Source organism: Sparus aurata, chromosome 13, assembly GCF_900880675.1.
Source record: "Sparus aurata chromosome 13, fSpaAur1.1, whole genome shotgun sequence".
Taxonomy (NCBI): domain Eukaryota; kingdom Metazoa; phylum Chordata; class Actinopteri; order Spariformes; family Sparidae; genus Sparus; species Sparus aurata.
The window spans coordinates 1425367-1444775 of NC_044199.1; positions in this window are offsets into that span (position 1 = coordinate 1425367).

Consider the following 19409-nt stretch of genomic DNA (forward strand, 5'->3'; position numbering starts at 1 on the left):
GTGGTTCAGATATTAAACAGCTCTGGGCTGAAAGGCTGAACTTTAAACTGCCCAACTTTACAATAACTGAGCATGTTAAGATCATTTTTTGTTCACTTCTGAGATTTTACAGGGCACAAAAAAACCCATAAGGGTGGAAAAAAAAGGAAAAAGAGGGCGAAGGTTATTTGCCAGACCGTCAACACCAGCCTGCTGAAGCACCACGTCACCAGATGACCTTGGACCAACAAACCTCGTGTTGCCAGGTGCAGACAGGTTTAACCGCTGACAGTGTTTCAGCTGTAAATCCTGGCAAAGCACACAAACAACAAAATTCCTTATCGTCCACATCTCACACAAATTCAGCCTCGGTCGGCTCGAATCCCTCTAACGTCATCCCTCCTCGGCTCCAGCAGGGTCACCCGGTGCAGGTGTTCTTGTTATCCAGATGTCATTCATAAAATTGCTCCATTGTGCCAAGAGCTGTCTGTGTCTTGTCAGCTGCCCTCGATTTACAGAGACGGAAGTATTTCTTGGAGTAATTGATGGGAATTATGTGTGCTGGGGCAGCCAAGTGCCTGCACTGCTTGCATGTTTTAGCTATCAAAAGATAAGAGGAGGCTTTTTGATTTACACAGAGCCTGGGAGGGAGCCATCTTTCCAACAGAGACGCTTTACCTTCCTGCCTTCTGTCAGACAGACGTTCTGTGCAAAGACAATCCGTATACGATCGACAGTATTTAGGATGAAAGGCCTCTGAAGCAACAGAGACTGAACTGCTCTGTGAACATCAAGTGTTTACAGGTTGTTTTATATAAATTCTAGACTTCAGGAAATGTTGTGATATTGTTGGCGTATGTCTTGTTGAGAGTAAAGTGAGAACATGGATGCCAGCTTGTCATCTATTATCTGATTGTTGTGTTTTTTTACTGTTGGACGGAGCTGTGAACCCCTCCCCCCCTTCCCCCCCAGTATTTATGCTAAGCTAAAGCTAACACGCTGCTAGCTTCAGCTTCACATTCACCTCACAGACATGACAGTGGTATCGATCTTCTTATTAAACCTTCATCAAGAAAGCCAATGCATTTGCCAGAATGCGAAACAATCCCTTTAATGAAGCCTGGGGTTGGACAACATCTGAGGTTGAGAATCAGAATCGTGTTGTCTGATCAATACTTTCACCTCTGTCGTCTACCAACGCTGCCGGTCGAGACTGAAAGACGCTTTAGATTTAAACCGCTCCTCTAAAGTTGCTCAGCAGTGTGAAAAAGGTTTAAAAAAAGGTAAAACATGAGTACTGATAAAACAGAATTCCCTCCAACAGTTTTAACAATGAATACTATGTCTGACTGTCACTTTATCAGACAGGCAGATTGAATTATTTTGGAGATTGGTTTGCAGCATCGGCACAAAAACACAACACACAACATAAAGATAATCACAAAAAGTCCACATTAACATTGGTTCATAAGAAACACCACAGCAGTCAGCAGAGCAGCATTAACCCCAGCAGCAGGGTGCAGTGCTGGGAGGAGGTCCAGAGGGCGCTGTTGAGCTCAAACGGGAGATCAGGCCTGCAGAGTTTTCTCAGAAACTCAGAAGGTGGAACCAGTGGAAGGCGGGTGGAAAAATCACTTGTAACATGCTTATCCTCCCAGCCAAGACTAAGATAGATAAAGAAAACTTCTGGCTTTAAAAAGATCCGTTCCGCTAACAGGAAGGGGCTTCTGGGAAATGTGGTCTGAAGTCTGAGTCTAACAGCTCGTGTGATCTGGAAGCTGATGATCATCTCCACCGACCTCCAGTTATACATAGACGTCAGAATAAAATGATATTAGCGGATGAGAGAGTGTTGGATCAGAAACCTCGAGAAATACTGCGGCAAACTTTTCACATGTTGACTTTATTCCTAGTCTGCCGGAGAGTCGCCATCACCTTAAACAAACTGCAGTCAGTCGGAGCCTCCTGCTGTCAGTCGGAGCTTCAGATGGGAGGTTCCCCAGGATGTGGGGAGGATGTGGGCTGCATCCAAATGATATGTCCTTCTTTACTTCTTTACTGTGTGTGTGTGTGTGTGTGTGTGATTGGGGCAAGGGGAGGGGTGTTATCATTGATGTGTGAGTCATCCTGACCCTCCCCTCCCCCTGCACTTCATGTGGCGTGTGTGTGTGTGTGTGTGTGCGTGTGTGTGTGTGTGTCTATACGTGCATGTGCTGGACTGAGTGTCCTGTCGGCGACGCGTGTTTATACTGAAATATATTCGCTTCTAATGCCACGAAACAGGCAGTGTGTGCATTGCATGATGTATTTATTTATTTATTTTTATGTGTGTGTGTGTGTGTGTGTGTGTGTGTGTCATGGTGCATGCCGTAAGCATCCCTGTGTATTCTGTGTGTGTGTGTGTGTGTGTGTGTGTGAAGTTGGTAAAGCAGTGGTGAGTCATCCACAGGCCAGCGTTGCCTGTTACCATGGGTCACACACAGCAGGTACCCCACCTCCCCATGCAATCCTTTTTTTTTTTTACCCACCTCTCTTCCTTATCCTCTTCCTCCTCTTCCTCCTCTTCCTCCTCCTCCTCCATCTCCTCCTCTTCTTTTTCCTCTCTGACTCACAGATGACTCCCCCACCACCAGCGATGACATCACCACCCCCTCCCTAACACTTTATTGTGGTGAATCATACTGTACGTCGAGATTTTCTCTCCTCCAGTCTTCAGCCAACCAGCAGGGCGAACCTGAATGTCATCCATTCATTCATAAAATCAGGCTCGACTCTCTGAAGCATTCGTTCACAGGTTTCTTCAGTGATGTCAGTCTTTATAACATATATAGAGTGATGTCATCACAGAGACTAGACATACTCAGACTCTTCTTACATTCAGAGTCAGGTAACACAGTCAGGTACTCAGATAACTGTCCCTTTTCTCTGATTTATCCACAGTTTGTTGTCAGGATTTTTTAATTTTCATGTCTCTGTGTGCACTTAAAGATACATCGGACCAGCTGAGCTGCTGCAGCCTGTAGAACCACAGGCATGTACGATGAGAGCGTCTCCAGAGACAGAAGGTGAATGGAAAGGTACAAAGATTTTGACCACTCGTGTCGAGCAAAGCATACAAGCATAGCAACAGAGCTGGGCAGCAAACTTCAAATATAAACGCTGCACATTTTAAAATATTAATTTTTTATAAGGAAAGAGAAGCTTTGGATGAGTTTGTTTGACCTTAAGGATAAAGGAAGCAGTTCCGACTGAGCCACTGAGTATTTCTGATACTTGATCTGACTGCTAACTGCTGCTCAATGTAGCTGCTGTTAGCTGGTTAGCTCAGTTAGCCGTGCAGCTAGCGTTCCGGACTGTGAGCTCGAGAAGTGTCAGTGTTTACATCACTAGCTAACACTGACAGCTAGCTGGTTATCATGCTGACCTCAGTAGATAATGTCACAACTCCTCTTCACATTCTGTGGATGATTATAAGTATTTTAAAAATAAACTTGACAGCAAAAAATGTGTCTATTGCCAAATAATATGAGAGAAATAAAAATGTAAATAAGAAGCGATGTACTGGTTGTTGTAACTTATTAATTAATGCTCTTTCTTCAGTTATTTAGAACATTTACCTCCCAGCTAGCTAATTGTTTAGAAAACATTTCTGTTCATAGAAAAATGAATATCTATTTCACACCTGTATGTTTGAGCTGCTGATTGATCTCACATCTGGATATCGAGCTCAGCTAAAGTCACATTTCAACACCTTCTTATGACTCAAAGACAGAAGAAGGAAACAGCTAATTTGCATATTATCTTTATGTAATGAGCTTTCTTTGGCATTTTCAGTCTTTTACCCTGAAAGTATAACAAGATTTTGCAACTTTCAAAATAATGGTATTTCCAGTAATCCTCCACTGACAGTAATATAATGTCATCACATGTCTGCCTTCAGTTTTTATGCTGGTTGGTAGTTTTTGGTCTATAATATGAAAAATGACCCTTGTTTCTCACTTTACGCCTCACCTCCACAGACTGCTGACCACCGGAGTTCCTGCGGACGCTTCCGAATGTCAAAAACACAAAAATCCACCGTGTTGTCTGTGTTCTGAATGTCTGTGTTCTGAATGTCTGTGTTCTGAACGCCTGTGTTCTGAACGCCTGTGCACGGCGGCGCTCCGTTAATGAGATGCCGTCCTATCAGGCGCAGAGAGAGGCGAGTTTATCATGACCTCATCCTGTGGTGATGTCACAGATGAGAGTCACAGCACTGTTTATCAATTCTGAAGATTACTGGTTAGAAGCTAATCTTCCTAATGGTGTTTAATTCACTAGATCTACTGCTGTGTTGTGTTGCATGATGGGGGATTATATTCTGTTCCTCAACTATTACAGTGTGACACGCTGAATTTAACAAAGTCTCCTGTGTTTTATTCTCTTCACAGTTTTAGATTCCGAGCTCATCTTTAACTCTGACATGTCTCGGACACATCGCACGCACACACGCACACACACACGCAAACACATGCACACACACACTTCCTGTCAACAGTTTAATTACTGTTACAAATCACTGCTCTTGGCAATCTAGCTCATATTTGACGGCACAAGCTGTAACCATGGCAACAACAAACCTTGCACAACCTTAACGGTTGAACCCAAAAGTCACGGAGAAGCCAGCTCACAGATATTCACTGCGTCTGCCAAGAACTTCGTTTTCTTCCACTCTGCTGTCTCTGCTGAGCTCCCACTGATCATTTATGCACACGCACTACTGCAGTATTGTGTTATCATCTAAGTGTACTGTGTTATTGTACTGCACGATATTCTATGATTCGGTCTGACACAGTCTGGGTTCGTTCTGCTGGTGTGGATCCACCTGCCGTCTCTCTCGGCTCACACAGGGCTTCTTTTTTTTGTGAATGGAGACTTGCTGTGCTATGACGGGAGGATGGATGAATGGGAGGGAGGGAGGAGGGGAGGGGGGGAGGTAGTGACGGGCGGATGAATGGGAGGGATGGAGGGGCGCGTGTGGCGAGGGAGGGAGGGAGGGAGGGAGGCTACGTCACATTACGTTTCCGCAGTGCATCAAGGGAACTGGTCTGTCTGTGACTCATACTGTCGGGATGGGGAGGGGAGGAGGTGATGGAGAGGGGAGAGGGAGAGAGAGAGAGAGAGAGAGAAGGGCAGAGGGAGGAGGAGGAGGAGGAGGAGACAGAGAGGAAGAGGGTGAGGAAGAGAGAAGGAAAGGATGGGTCTGGTCTTTTTTTGTCCTACCTTTGTTATTTTTTTCTTTTCCAGCGCTACATCCTCCATCAGTGATGTAATACAGGTGACCTATTCATCACAGGGAGGAAGCCTTCCTCCTCTTCCTCTTCCTCGCCTCTCATTTTATCTCTGTCTCCCCTCCCTCCCTCCCTCCCTCCCTCCTCACTCAGCTGACTGGCTGAATGCATGAATGAACAGGCCTCTCTCCTTTTATTGCGGCGGGGGGAGGGGACGACACAGGAAGCTGCGAGGCAGACGCAGAGCAGGAGAGGAGGAACGAGTGAGCGATGAAGAAGAGAGAGAACGAGGATGAGGAGGAGGAGGAGGAGGAGGAGGAGGAGAGAGAGTTCCCATGGCATCCGAACAGATACACACTGACTGCTGATCTCATCCTTTACGTGTGGAGCTGTAGCCATTGTCTGTCCGTCTATGCGTCTGTGTGCGTAATGTATGAATGGACGCAACCTCGCTTCATTCATTGAGAAATCCATGTGCACTTTCTCTGCCTGTGTGTGAGCGACGCTTCCTGCCTGTGTCACCTTAACCTGCTTCACAGGAAGAATCTAGGCTGAATATGAACACAGTGAGATGTCACACAGCTGGTCATGTGATAATTGGGTCAATCTCAACATGAATCTGATGGATTTTTTCTCACAGATTGATTTTTTTGGCGATCCAGCAGCTCTGCACTTACTGAGGAAGGTCAACTCAGATTCTCTGACTGTAATCCAGCGTTAACGTGACTTTAACAGAACAGTGTTCATTAAGATGTCACATGCAGGAAAATATCTTGATATTTATCACAAGATCTAAGTGATAACTGACACAATCGCCAAAGAAATCTTGAGACTTTCCTTTTCTTTATGTTGGAACTTCCTTTGACATTCAGTTTTATATTTTATGTTGTGACCACGCTGTGCTTATGGTCCGGTTAGACACCAGAACCTCTTGTTCAGGGTTAGATGTCCCAAAGTCTTGTTGAAAGCACCGGCTTTGTCTCTAGAAAACAGAGCTGGGGATGTCCAACTTCTTGTAGAAAATATCCAGTGGTGTCACGCTTACACATGTTGAAATGCAGCCTCACATTGTGGCTGCTGGCAGTCATCTGGCCTGTAGCTGCACCACCAGCCGCTCCACCTCCTGATCAGACATTCAGGTCGCGATACAACACAAAGTTCCCTGATGGACAGAAGTGATGGACAAGGCGGAGACAAGCTACGCCGATGTGAAGCAGCTGCAGGGTCCGTTTGTTCTGTATCAGCACATCTGGATGTGCAGAATCACACTGATACCTTTTAAAACTACATTAATTTAGTCACGATCTGCGGACGGTTTATTGCTTCATATCGGCCTCATGTTGAAATTAAAGCTACGTCTATCAGCAATGACAAACGCACAGATCTGTTCAACGTCACCAGATCTCAGCGTGACACAGACGGTCGTTCCTGTAATCTGATACACGGTTTTATATTCGACATGTGTGATTACATAAACGTAGATGTTGAATCTTAAAATTTACCGACTGACACAAACGGACAGTTGAATCCCGACCGGGGAGGAAACTCATGTAAATGACTATAAATATAGATATAAGTAGTATATGTGCTGTGTGTAGCACGCACCTGTGTTCATATCTGGTTACTCTGACATATAGACCATATATATGAGTGTGTGCACGTACGTGTGCACGCTGGTTGCCAGTCATCAGACCCTGGTTGTCTCTGCCTCCACCTTGTATGAGTCAGAGCTGCAGTACAGTGTGGGAGGGGCTGGGATTGGATATCCTCCTGGTGGCTCGTCCACACACACACACACATGCACACACACTTATAAGTATGATTATACTCGTGAGGACCCTCAGTAATGGATTACATTCCACAGATACCCACCGTGAGGGTCTAAAAGTCAAACTGGTCATAGATCAGATGTAAAAGGACGCACAGGCAGAAACACGCAGACGCCGTCCTCGTATATCAGGAGAGACGGACGACGAGACAAACGACAAACAGTGAAGTATACGTGTCTGCAGTTAACACACACACACACACACACACACACATACATACAGTCCACAGACACACAAACACAGCATGCTGTCACATCCGGCCCTGTGCTCCACAGCGTGGCCTATAATTAGCTGCCTGCAAAGCTGACTGCCTAGAGATGAGATGAGCTAACCAGAGAGAGAAGGAGAGGAAGGAGAGGAGATGAGCTAACCACATGGAGGTAGATGCTCCTCCACTCAGAGAGGAGGAGAACAGACACACAGAGGTGAAGCTTCATGACGCTGAAGCCCAGACATGATGGAGGACAGATGGAGCTCATTCATAGGAATGTATCCCACCGAGCGTTACAGTTCTGTCAGTTCTGGGATTAAAGTCCAGACCTTCACGGTGACACACACACACACACACACACGCGCACACACACACTCGCTCTCAGCCCGGCCTGCTGCACGACACCACCAAATAACCAAATAAAGGTTTGGAGACGTGTGTGGCGTCTTCCTCTGAACACACTCTGGAACATTTTCATGAATGAAGCTCCAGCAGCTGGAGCGGTAAAGTATGTCAGAGCACTATAATAAGAGCGGTGATGGTCTCTTAAGTAGCACAATTTCATCTGTATAACAAAAGTAGGCTGGAGACTCGACTGTGAATGAATGAGTCAGGATAGACGTAACCCGGCTACATCAGCTCTGTAGGCGGGGGGGTCGATGGGGGAGGGAGGGAGGGAGGGAGGGAGAGAGGGAGGGCTTTGTGTATGACTCATACTCTCTCCTCTCTCATTGTCACTCCACTGCAGCAGCTCTGGAGGACTTCTGGCCTGCTGTGGGTTCTCCCGACTTTATCTCATCTCCCTGTCTGAGTCTCCGTCGGCTCCACAGCCTCTCTGTCTCATCCAGACGTCTGCTGCTCTCTTCATGCTTTTACTTTACGTTTTGATGCCGCTGCTGATAAACTCCTAAACCCACCGACCCCGCTGGCGGCTCGCTCAGCGCTCACTTGTGCAGTGCAGCCGAACAGAACTATTTCAGAATGTCAACAGGGGTCGAAAAGTTTCCAAAAATACCAAATATGTCAGTGTTTCAGTTTGGAGAGAGCAACAGTGCTGCTTTAGTCTGCAAGCCAACCTTTGACAGTGTGAGACGCTTCTGTACGTTTATTAGACACGTTTTAAAAGCTACGCGATACTCAAGACATTTTCAACTCGTGTGGATTAATTATCACGTCTAATCGATTCTTTCACATGACTTTATACAATCAAACCACTTGTGAAACTGTCTCAGTAGAATATCAATTGTTAATTTATTTTAACATTTTATTCTCTGGAGTTTTGCTCGTGTGGACTTGATGTGTACTAGATTATCATTCCTGTGTTGTTCATCTTACTTTTCATCTTATTTTTTACTTACTTACTTTACCACCTGGAAGTGAGACAGTTCAAAACCAGCCTTCCTTCAGATCAGTCAGTAACAAAACAGGCCTTCAAGTTTAAATTGGGATTCCCAACCGCTAGTGGTAGCCATGTTGCTAACGCTAGCACCTGGAGGGGGGAATTTGAAAAGTTGTCTGTTACAGTTTGAACTAATCTGACATTAAAATCCTCATGTTTGACGTTAAAGCTTCTGCCTGTCCAACCTCGTCACTCAGGTTTCTACAGAACAAGAAATAAATGCAGAATAATCTTAAGAAATCGAATACAAACTGGTTTAGCGGCACCAGTGTGCAGCGCTGCATAGTGACGCTGTGAGGAAATCATTTCCTTCTGATTTTCCGCTCTCTTAAACGTGCTGCTCAGTCCAGCAGCTGCCTTCCAATGCCATTACTTTTTCTTTAGCGGTATTAATAACAGTCTGGAGCCAGGTCTGTTGTTGTATAGTTAATCCAAGATGGCAGACTAAATACGGGGAGATGCCAGGATCACGGCATGACATGAGGGGAGATGTAATGACCAGAGGCAGGACTGTTTCCTCCGCTGCACTACAGTTCTGATTAGTTTGTTTGTACAACAGTAAAGTATTTAATAAAACTACACAATCATACAGGAAAGAAAACATAATAAAACAGCTTTGACTGAAAACTCAGCGTCACGTAATAGAAACAAAAGACTTTCACCTGATAATGAGCGATCAGATCGAGTGACGTGACCGCTGCGACTAACAACGATGAGCGTGAAGGTGAAAATATGGATAAACACGATGGATTCAAGTTGAAAAGTAAAACTCGAGCGACCTTTGGGACGCAGGCGGTAAACACGGGGGGTCGTCCTGCTCGATGGCGGATGGAGAGTTGTTACATTTTACATGATGGAAATACCTCCTGGAAACCGGCCAGCAGCAGCGGCGGCGGCGGCATCGGCGGTGGCGGTGGCGGGGGGCTTTACTCGCTGATGCGTGTGAGGTGCATTCATTATTATTCCATGCCTTCCTCGGCCGGCCTAATGGGTGCACTGGGCCCAGTGCTTTCACGCTGGGTTGGAGGAGGCATGGAAATAAGATACAGGGAGTGTGAGTCAGCCGGTGGTCATTGCAAATTAACAAACAGCTGGTAACCTTAAGACTGTGTGCAACCAGAACCGCAGATCCTTAATTAGGAGAGCTTGGACGGGCTTCTGAGTAAATTCTCAGATCCCATTAGTCAGAATGTTATTTTTCACTTTTTGGCAGAAAAGCAGCATTTAAGATAAAACTTCTCAGTTTGCTGTTTAAAAAAAGCAACGGCAAAAACACATTAAACCATCACAAGCCTCGCCTCTTCATCCCAACAGCTAGCTTAAGTAGCTAGCAACACCTCGGAGAAACACAACTGTAAGTTTTATTTCAGCAAACACACAATAAACATCTGTAACTTATGAATTAAGGTGTATCAGTTAAAATAAGGTAGAAGCCTGAACACAAATGCTAACAGTGAAACACGTAACATCCGGCGAGGACGTGATTAAAATATAGTGATGCAACATTATGTTTCATTGAAATATAGTAAATATGCAGCCCTACTTTACTGGGAAGGTCAGAAGAGAAAGTGAAAGACAAAGTGTAAAGTTAGTTAATGTTCACTTTACAGTCACAGAACAACCTGAAACTGTTGTATTTGAGTACAACTGCCATCCGAAACACTGAAACAGTGAACAATGTCACGTATTTTCAGGTTTTAAGACTTTTTCAAATGTTCATAGATTGATTTTACAAGCCATGAAGTTACTGTAGTTATAAGTTACTCCTGCAGCCATGTAAAAGTTGCGTTACACCAGTTTTGTCTGGAGTTTCTTCAAAAATCACGGAGCTGAAAGTTTCATCGTCTCATTTTATGAAATGACAGAAAAACCGATGTCTCAGGCTGCTGTTATGTTTCACATCAGACCTCAGTGAATCATGATTAGTGCTGCGTTTTATCGTCCCCGTGAGCAGCTTTCTATCAGACGCTGTTATTATTCTACCTCCCCGCTCGCTCTGACACGTTCACTTTCCACTCCAGCAGAGACGACGTGTAAAGATCTCTCTGGAAGCCGAGCCGAGCCCTCACAGGGAGACGCTGCTCCCATAACTCACCCAGTATTTGTAAAGTGATATTGTTTAAATTATTACCTAATGAGACTCGTTAATGGCCGTGATTTATTAATGAAAGATTCTGTTGCCTGACAAAATGTCATTTCTGTTTTCCCTGTTCCCCGGCGTGTTCCACAAGTTCAACGTCTGCCTGCGGAGAACGTTGTGCAGAGAAAAAAATATAAAAATATAGATCAGATGCTCATTTCAGGATATTTTATAGTTTAATCGCTTGTGTTCCACGAACGGCAACATTTTCCTGGTTTCAATAAATGCAATTTTTGGGGGGATAATGTAACTTTTTTTCAGGGAAATTACATTAAAAACACAAAGAAAAGTCTTCAGGCAACTTTTAAAAATTCAATTGCATTTCCTGGATATGGTTTAGAGACACATTGACACGCTCAATAAGTTAAATTGTCTGGATTTAGCCAATACGTCCCTGTGTAGTAACATATTACAATAAAAAGAAAAAGACTGGCTTGTCATTGTTTCCATGTTCATGTCTTTCTGCCTGTGTTGTGTCGTTTGTACAACTTTACTGACTAGCAGCCGTAAAGCGACTCGTCCTTGTGTGGTTATGCTGCGACTTGTGAACCCGAGTTAAAAGCAGCGTTGCGGTTTCATTTGTCAAGACTTTTTTCCGTAACTAGCTGCTATTTTTATGAGCAGACAGCAGGTCAGCCGCTGACAGATGTGAGGTGTCACAGGAACAGCGAGTCATTGTGAAGCGCTGGCCGGAGGAAGAGAGGAAGAGGAGAGGAGAGGTAATGAAGGTGTAATTTGCTAACCATCTGTGAGGTGCCTGGCTGCCCCGAGGGTTTCCTCTTCGCTGGAACTCCCCCTCCGCAGGGGCACAGGTGCTGGAGAGGAGAGGAGAGGAGAGGGGGAGGAGGAGGAGGAGGAGGTGAGGGCGACTGGCGAGGAGTGAAGGGAGGGGTGAGGTAGGAAACATGGGAGGAAAAACAGGCAGAGGGATGAAGAGGGCAAGATGGAGAGAAAATAAGGAAGGCAAGGAGGCGACAAAATGGAGGCGATGGGCAGAAGGATGCTGGGATTATTTCAGGAAGAAGACACTTAAGAGCAGGAGGAGGGAAATCAGGACTAAAACCATTAAAAGAAATATCCAGTTTTATGACAACTGGCTGATTCTTTTCTGAATATTCCCAGCACAGGTTGAGTTTTTATTTTATTTTGAAAAGGGGACAGGAAGTGGTCTGTTTCTGCCCACTCACCTCTTCTTCCTCTTGTGTTTACACCTTCAGTCCACAGCTCAAGTCATTTCCCTTCCTTCAGACCTTCCCTCTCCATCCTTCACCCACTACTTTACATCCTTCAGCCCTGCTATAACTCACCACCATCACTTCCTCCCTTCCTGCTCCGTCCCGTCCCGCCACAAACATCCTCCCGTCGGATCATTCCTCATCCGCTGCAATGCTGCACATTGCAAAAATAATTACACCGTGTCAAAGGTTGTTTTCAGAGCTTTAATTTACAAAAATATGTTTTTATTTTATCAATAACCTGCTGCAAGGTTTGTCAGCAGGATACAAACGGACAAGTGGGACTTTCCTTCTGGAAAAACATTTTATAGGATCGTTTTTAATGCTGTGAGCACAAAGACAAAATATATATAACACTTTATAAAACTGTCTGCATAGTCAGAACATTTCTGCTAACAAAATAAGTCCAATAAAATAATCTCCTTCCATTTAAATACTCTTGTATCTCCTCTTACACACCCTGTGCTGTAACCCCATCTCACCCTGTAAACTCCTCACTTCCCCTCGAACATGCAGGCTGGTGGTGGTGGAGGTGGAGGAGGTGGAGGTGGTGGTGGAGGTGGAGGTGGCTGGGCTCCTTCCTGCTTTGAAGCGCTTCAGTCAGCTGTGTTGCCTCCGACAGCCTCTCTCTGAGGGGCATATAATGGCTTTAAGACGCCATGGCTTCCTCCGTAATAACTACTTCCTCTGCTGTTGTCCTGAGTCTGGCTGCCTGGCTGAGTGTGTGTGTGTGTGTGTGTGTGTGTGTGTGTGTGTGTGTGTGTGTGTGTGTGTGTGACTGACCACCTGACAGGCTGACCAACACTCAGCTCACATCTGCAGGATTATTAAAAGCGGCTCTCTTGTCTCACAGAGTCTGTCCGGTCTGCATGTGAAGGTCTGCCACAGTTTGCTTTTAGCTTCAACATCTAATCAGTGAATTTCCATAAAGAACAGTCCTCTCACTGACTGACTGACTGACTGACTGGTTTTCAGGTCAACAGGTTAGTTGTCTGGCTGGTGAACAGGCGGGATGGTTGGTTGCTTTGCTGCCTGGCTCTTTGACTGCCCGGCTGATTAAAAGCTGGCTCCTTAAGTAGCTGACTTATTGGCTGTGGAATGCAGCAGGTGGTTCAAAATCTGAATGGGTTTTGCGGTTGTGTGTGTGTGTGTGTGTGTGTGTGTGTGTGTGTCTGGGTGCATGTTTTTTCCCATGGTTGAAGCCTCTGAGCTCGTCTGCAGGCCCTCAGATTGCTTCTCTAATCTGGCATGTTTCACATTCCCAATTTCCTCCGCTGATGCATGACTCCTCCGCTCTGAGAGGAAAGTACGACCACTGCCGGTCCGTCCGCCCGTCTGTCTGTCTCTCTCTCTCTGTCTGTCTGTCTCTCTCTCTCTGTCTGTCTGTCTGCTCTGCTGATGAATTTGACCGACTGTATTTGTCTGTCACCATGTTGTCTCTTATCTCCTGTTTGTCTATCTGACTGCATTCTTCTCTGTCGCTCCAACACGACGTTCTCACACAGAAACATTCGAGGACGTTCGTACTGTCCCTGGGAAAATGTGCAAAACTCCTCCGATCTAAAACTTAAAAGAGACATCTTACGACCATAACTTTATTGTGGGTTACTAGTAGAAAAGGTTTGCATGCTTCAGTGCTCAGACAGCAGCAGGTGTGTCCCTGCTGTTGCCTGCAGCAGTCCTTCAACACGCTCCACATGCCGCGACGACGACATTTCAACATGCCTGTTTTTACATTTTACCAAAATGTACCATTTCTGTGAAGTTTTACACAAGCACACATTAAACAACACGTGGCCTGGTTGTAGCACAGTGGAAGCTAGAAAACACACACACACACACACACACACACACAGTTCCACTTTATCATTAGGTAAACAAAGGGCAGCGGAAGCAAAGGAACACTCTATCAGCAGGCTATCTACAGTACTGTTGACTCTACCATCCCTTATCTGCTACATGAACTCTACACTGTCACATAAACATGCTCTGTGTGTGTGTGTGTGTGTGTGTGTGTGTTGAATATCTGGCTACACACTCATATAAATATACTGTCTGAGTATATATGTAAGTATGTACGTCTCTCGGGGAGTAGGTGTGTGTGTGTCTGCAGCTCTGAGGATGAATTAAACCTGTAATCTTTATGTTTTGTCTGCGGGTTAAAAAACAAGACATTATGTGTTGATAGTGATCTTTAGAAGTGTTGGTGGGAGTGAACCAGGCTAACAGTTTCCCTCTGTTTCCAGTCTTAATGCTAAGCTAAGCTAACACTAGCCTGGAAGTAGCCTCATATTCAACCAACGGATACAAGAGTGGAATCTCATCTCACTCTTTGGAAGAAGGTAAAAACAAATATTACCCAAAACTTCAAACTATTATCAAACTATACTATCAATCAGGAAACCACACACACACACACACACACACACACACACACACACACACACCAGCATTTATTAGACGTTTCTGTCAAATACGTCAAATGTTCCCTTGAAAGAAGCTCATCAGCATGAGTCTGCCTCATTACAGCAGAGGGTAACTGAGGTAAAGCTTTGTGTGCTTTAATAAGAAAAACTCAACATGTATTCTGTATTACAGTCTCGCCCCGAGTCAGCTCTGAGGGTCCGGAGAAAAAATAATATGGACACTGGATGTCAACTTCATCACAATCCCCCAAAATCTCCCTGAAAGAAAATCTGATCTCTGCCTTTCCTCGTCAGACGGTCACCTCTCTCGTTTTCACTCCGCTCTCTCGTTCTGTCCTGCTCCCCCTTTTCTAGCCCCCTTCCTTCCTTTCTCTCCGTCCCATCCTCCATGCTAAATGAGAACCAGACGTTCGGCAGACCTAATCAAGATGTCCTCAGCTGAATGAGCCTTATTATGGGATGGGTAAACAGTGAGTTCCGATGTTGCCGGGGGATAAAGTCCCGGGACAAACCGGGGTTGATTGAGAGGAATGATACTGACATCGAACAGTGAACACTTGTCAGATGAAACTATTTGTTGATGTGTGAGGAAGAGGAGCAGAACCTTTCGTGGTTCTGAATGGACAGTAAAACCTGAGGATTAGTAAATAAAGCTGACTTTGTGTTGTAAACCTTGAAATAGTAGCTTGTGCATTTGTTCTTTCTCTCTTGAACTCTTGGAGAGTTTTGCGGAGGGCCAGAGTTTCCTGGAGATTGCTGATTTGAGTGCCATAAACTCTGAGCTGTGCTTGTTCTGTCTCTAATGATGAGAGGCCATTCAGACTAACAACCTGGGCATAAAGCATGGCCGTAAAACGCTGCTGCTGAGTGTTAACTATGGATCAGATTACTCAGGGGAGATATCTACTCACAAACATTCTCCATTTTTAAAATATCTTTGGCTGAACATAAATTTTCGCAGATTGGAGCTTCAGTCTGTTTGTCAGCTGCTGATAAGGTACCAACTGAACTTTAGATAAAGAACACGACACACATCATAAAGAGTAAACATCCACCTTGTTCACTTACTGTCTCCTATACTTTGAAATTTGACCTATAGCCATAAAAAGCCTCTACATATGCTGCTCTTTCCACTCTTCGTTAGCAAAACTTGAGCAGCACGAGAAGTTGTTCTCGTTTCTTTAAACCGATCACAACCGTATAAGCGGTGCAGAAACCCAGGATGATGGTTTCAAGAGGAACGTGTTTTGAGGGAACATTTGCAAAAATATCTGCTAAAGAAAATGTAGCAACTGCTAGCATGTTTATGTTTGCGCTGTTAGCATGCGGTGTGTAGGCTGCTAGCTGACGGCATGAATCGAGCTGGCTCCTCCGTTGCTGTTCATGAATGTCGGACATCAGTGACGTTGAGTGTGAACGCCAAAATCGATACAGCACCACGCAAAAATGATGCTTGTGTTCAATATTTGCAACACACGATCGTCCCCTTGACACGATTTTTCATATCGCTGCTTTAATTGCGCAATTGCTGGAGCAATCTGAATTTGTGTCTGATCACATCTAACCACTGATTTAGTTTGTAATCTTGTTGCACAACAAAAGGAACCGCAGAGATTATCTTCCCTTCCTGTTCGGCCCTTCTGGAGTGTAGAACTCGTATCACCAAGACAAGCAACAATTAGGTTTTTATAAGAACCACCTTCCCCACTGTGGCCTCTCTGTTGACTGCAGCTGAACTGGTAGTCCAACAGAAAGCCCTTATCAAAGGTAAACACTAAGTGGCCACTCAGCCGTCCAGCTACACAGATAGGCAGGGAGGGATAAACATCTCTGTATCGCCACGCCGAGCTGCGTTCAAATCGAATTTCCGCCCTCCAATTTGGAGGCTTGTTTATATCCAAAAGCATCTGGAATATTAACATGCCCTTGAAAGAATTTCCTGGCATGCCTCATGCAGTGACCACATGCGTCTCTGAGTGCCACAGTAATGCGAGTGTGCGCATGTGTAACCGGCCGTGTCCTCTTGTGTGTAAGTGTGCGTCTCTCTTTGTGCAAGTGTGCGTATCAGTGAGCATGTTGTTGTGTGTGTAAAGTATCAGGGAGCCACTCATCGTGCTTCTTCATCCTTATTCTTTAACTTTATAATCCTGACTCTGTTCAGTTGTTTCCCTTCAACGAGCCTGCCGTGATTCTATTTTTTGATTTTTCCAACTGTCAGTGAAACTCCTCTGCCATGTCTGTGACCTCAGGCCCATTTGTTTCTACTAAAGATTAAGATCTTTTTTGGGCTCACAGATATATAATTTCATTTTTTTTAAAAAAGTCCCAGTAATTTCCGGGATAAAAGGAGTAAATATCCCATTTGTGGGGGACTATTTTCAGCTGGGGATTAATACACATTTAATGTGCTGTTGAGTATTTAAGGCACCAGAATGATGCATGTTGGGACTGACTCAGAATAATCTGTGTTCATTATCATCATAATGAAGAGAAAGTCATCATTGTGTCGCGCTTTTAATTGTTTTTTGGAGATCTATATTACATTCGGAGGATAAATTGACTGCTGGTATTGATGTGTGGTGCTTTGTCCTCAAACTCACAACAGTTAAAGCAACTCAAAGTATTTAAATCCACATCCAGCTTCATATACATGTTGTATGAAGCTGGATGTGGTGTGTGTTAATAGGTGCCCCTTTTAGGCATTCACACTGAACCTGACACCAGAGCAAACTCGAGCGAGGGACGTTGTAAAAAATCTAAAAACAACTCACTGCATGCTTATTTTGCTCTTGTTTTCCTGCAGCACACCAGTTTCTCATTTCGGGGAGGGATGGAGCGCGGAGAGGAAGGCGGGATGGAGTGCGTAGCGCTGACAGTATTTATAGCCCGGTGTTCTGACCAAAATTATCAGTGTACCACAAAATAACTTCCTCTGGCCTCACCGCCAAATAACAGGAAGCCTTCAATTGTGCGTATTTATTAATTTTAACGCGCACGCATGCACTCATGCAGAGCCACAGTCGTGCAAATGTGCTCACACAAACACAAACAGCTCGCATGAAAACATGCTCTTGTGTACACACACACACACACACATACTTAGACGCACACACACACACACACACACTCACGCGCGTAGTGAGGTTTGCTGTCTTTATAAATAGAGCAGCTCCTGGAGCTCTGCAAAGTCGGCTGTGTAAACTTCCTCCACTTTCTTGAGTTGGTTTTTCTTTGTCCTCACAAACTCTCCGTCCGTCCGTCCGTCCGTCCGTCTGTCGCTCTCAGGCACCGACACATGTAACTAAGTGTAAGCACACGTGGAAACACACAAACATGCACACACTCACAAAGTCTGGCCTCCATTAGAGAGCCATTCAGAGTTTGGGCGGGGGGGTCAAAGGTGAGAGTGTGTTAATGGGTGACGTGGGGGGTCTGTTCTGCTCGGCTGACCATCACTGCCATGTGCACACACACACACACACACACACACACACACACACACACACACACACATATATATTAATGAATCATACTTAAGACTCTTCCTCCTCCACCACTTCTGTCCCCGTCAGTCCGGCTCTCCGTGTTTTGCCTTTGGGTCTGTAAATCACAGGTCGGATGTTTCGGCGCAGCTCAGAATGCGTTCGCAGATGCTGCACCTGGTAGATGTGTTAGTGAGCGTGTGCACATGTGCAGCGTTGTGTGTATACATGTGAGAATGTGGACGAGCGCACGCCTTCCAGCTGGTCACTCTGTGGCGGCAGCACTCGCTACGGGGAATGTTTGGTGTCGTCTCTGCCAGTACAGTAGGGTTTGTATAAAGAAGCCAACATAAAACATATTATACTGTTACATGAGTTGTTTTGATGGATTTAAAATCTCAAGACAGTTGAGGAGGTTGTTTACTGAACAGAAACAAACTCCTCAGCAGGCTCGCAGGAGGTTGGAACACAAACGTATTTACATTGAACTCAATCGTTGATTTCTTTTTGACACGGTGGACAAACTTACACTCAAACCTGCAGCCTGTTACACTTTGTTCACACTGCAGGACTGTAGACCTGATGTTTCTGGAGATTCAAAAACCAGAAACATCCAGGCACTCCAAACAAGAAAATCAGAATGGACGAGGAAGGACACATTGAGAGGGATTTTGTTACAGAGGCTAAATCATTAAAAAGCCAACAAGTTTTTGGAGCCTGGTTTGTTTTGCTCCACCTGTGGTTAATTGGCTTCATTGGTTGTGTTCTCTGTGCCTGAGCTGCAGTTATGGCCGTGTGGAGTGTTGGAGTTGTACTTTTGCAGGTAAACACACCGACCTCTTCGGCCTCTCTCCTGGTCTGTTGCCTCTTCTCTCCTGGTGTAAACACAGAAGAATGTGTCGTGTGAAGAGAACAATAATCTGACGTGATGGGACGAGATACAAATGATTGGTTTTCTGTCTCTCACAACTCAAACTGTGCCAGCTAGCTTCAGACTGCTGAGCATGAACTCAGTAATGCTTTTAAACATTTTTCTGAAGCTGCTCTTTCTATAATTGTGACTGATCTTTTGCTGGTTATAGATTTGGATTCCACTGTGGTGCATCTAGATCTATATCTGATTATGGCGTTTGACACCATATATCACTTTATACCATGTTTACTAGACCGACTTGAATTTGGTGTCTGGCTCTAACTTACAGGGAAGAACACTGCATGTTTCTTTTAGTGATGGAGTGCCTCAGGGTTTTGTTCTGGGCCCTCTGCTTCTTGCTCTTTATGTTTCACCTCTCGGCTGAACAGTCGTGGAGATGATTTTGACCGCCAGGATCTGCTGATCTTCCTCTTGTTTCTCCTGTTTGTTTCTCCTTCCTTCTTGTTGTATGTTTGTCTCTCTCTGTCTGTCAGTGTCGTCTCAGGTTGGGCGTGGCTGACCCAC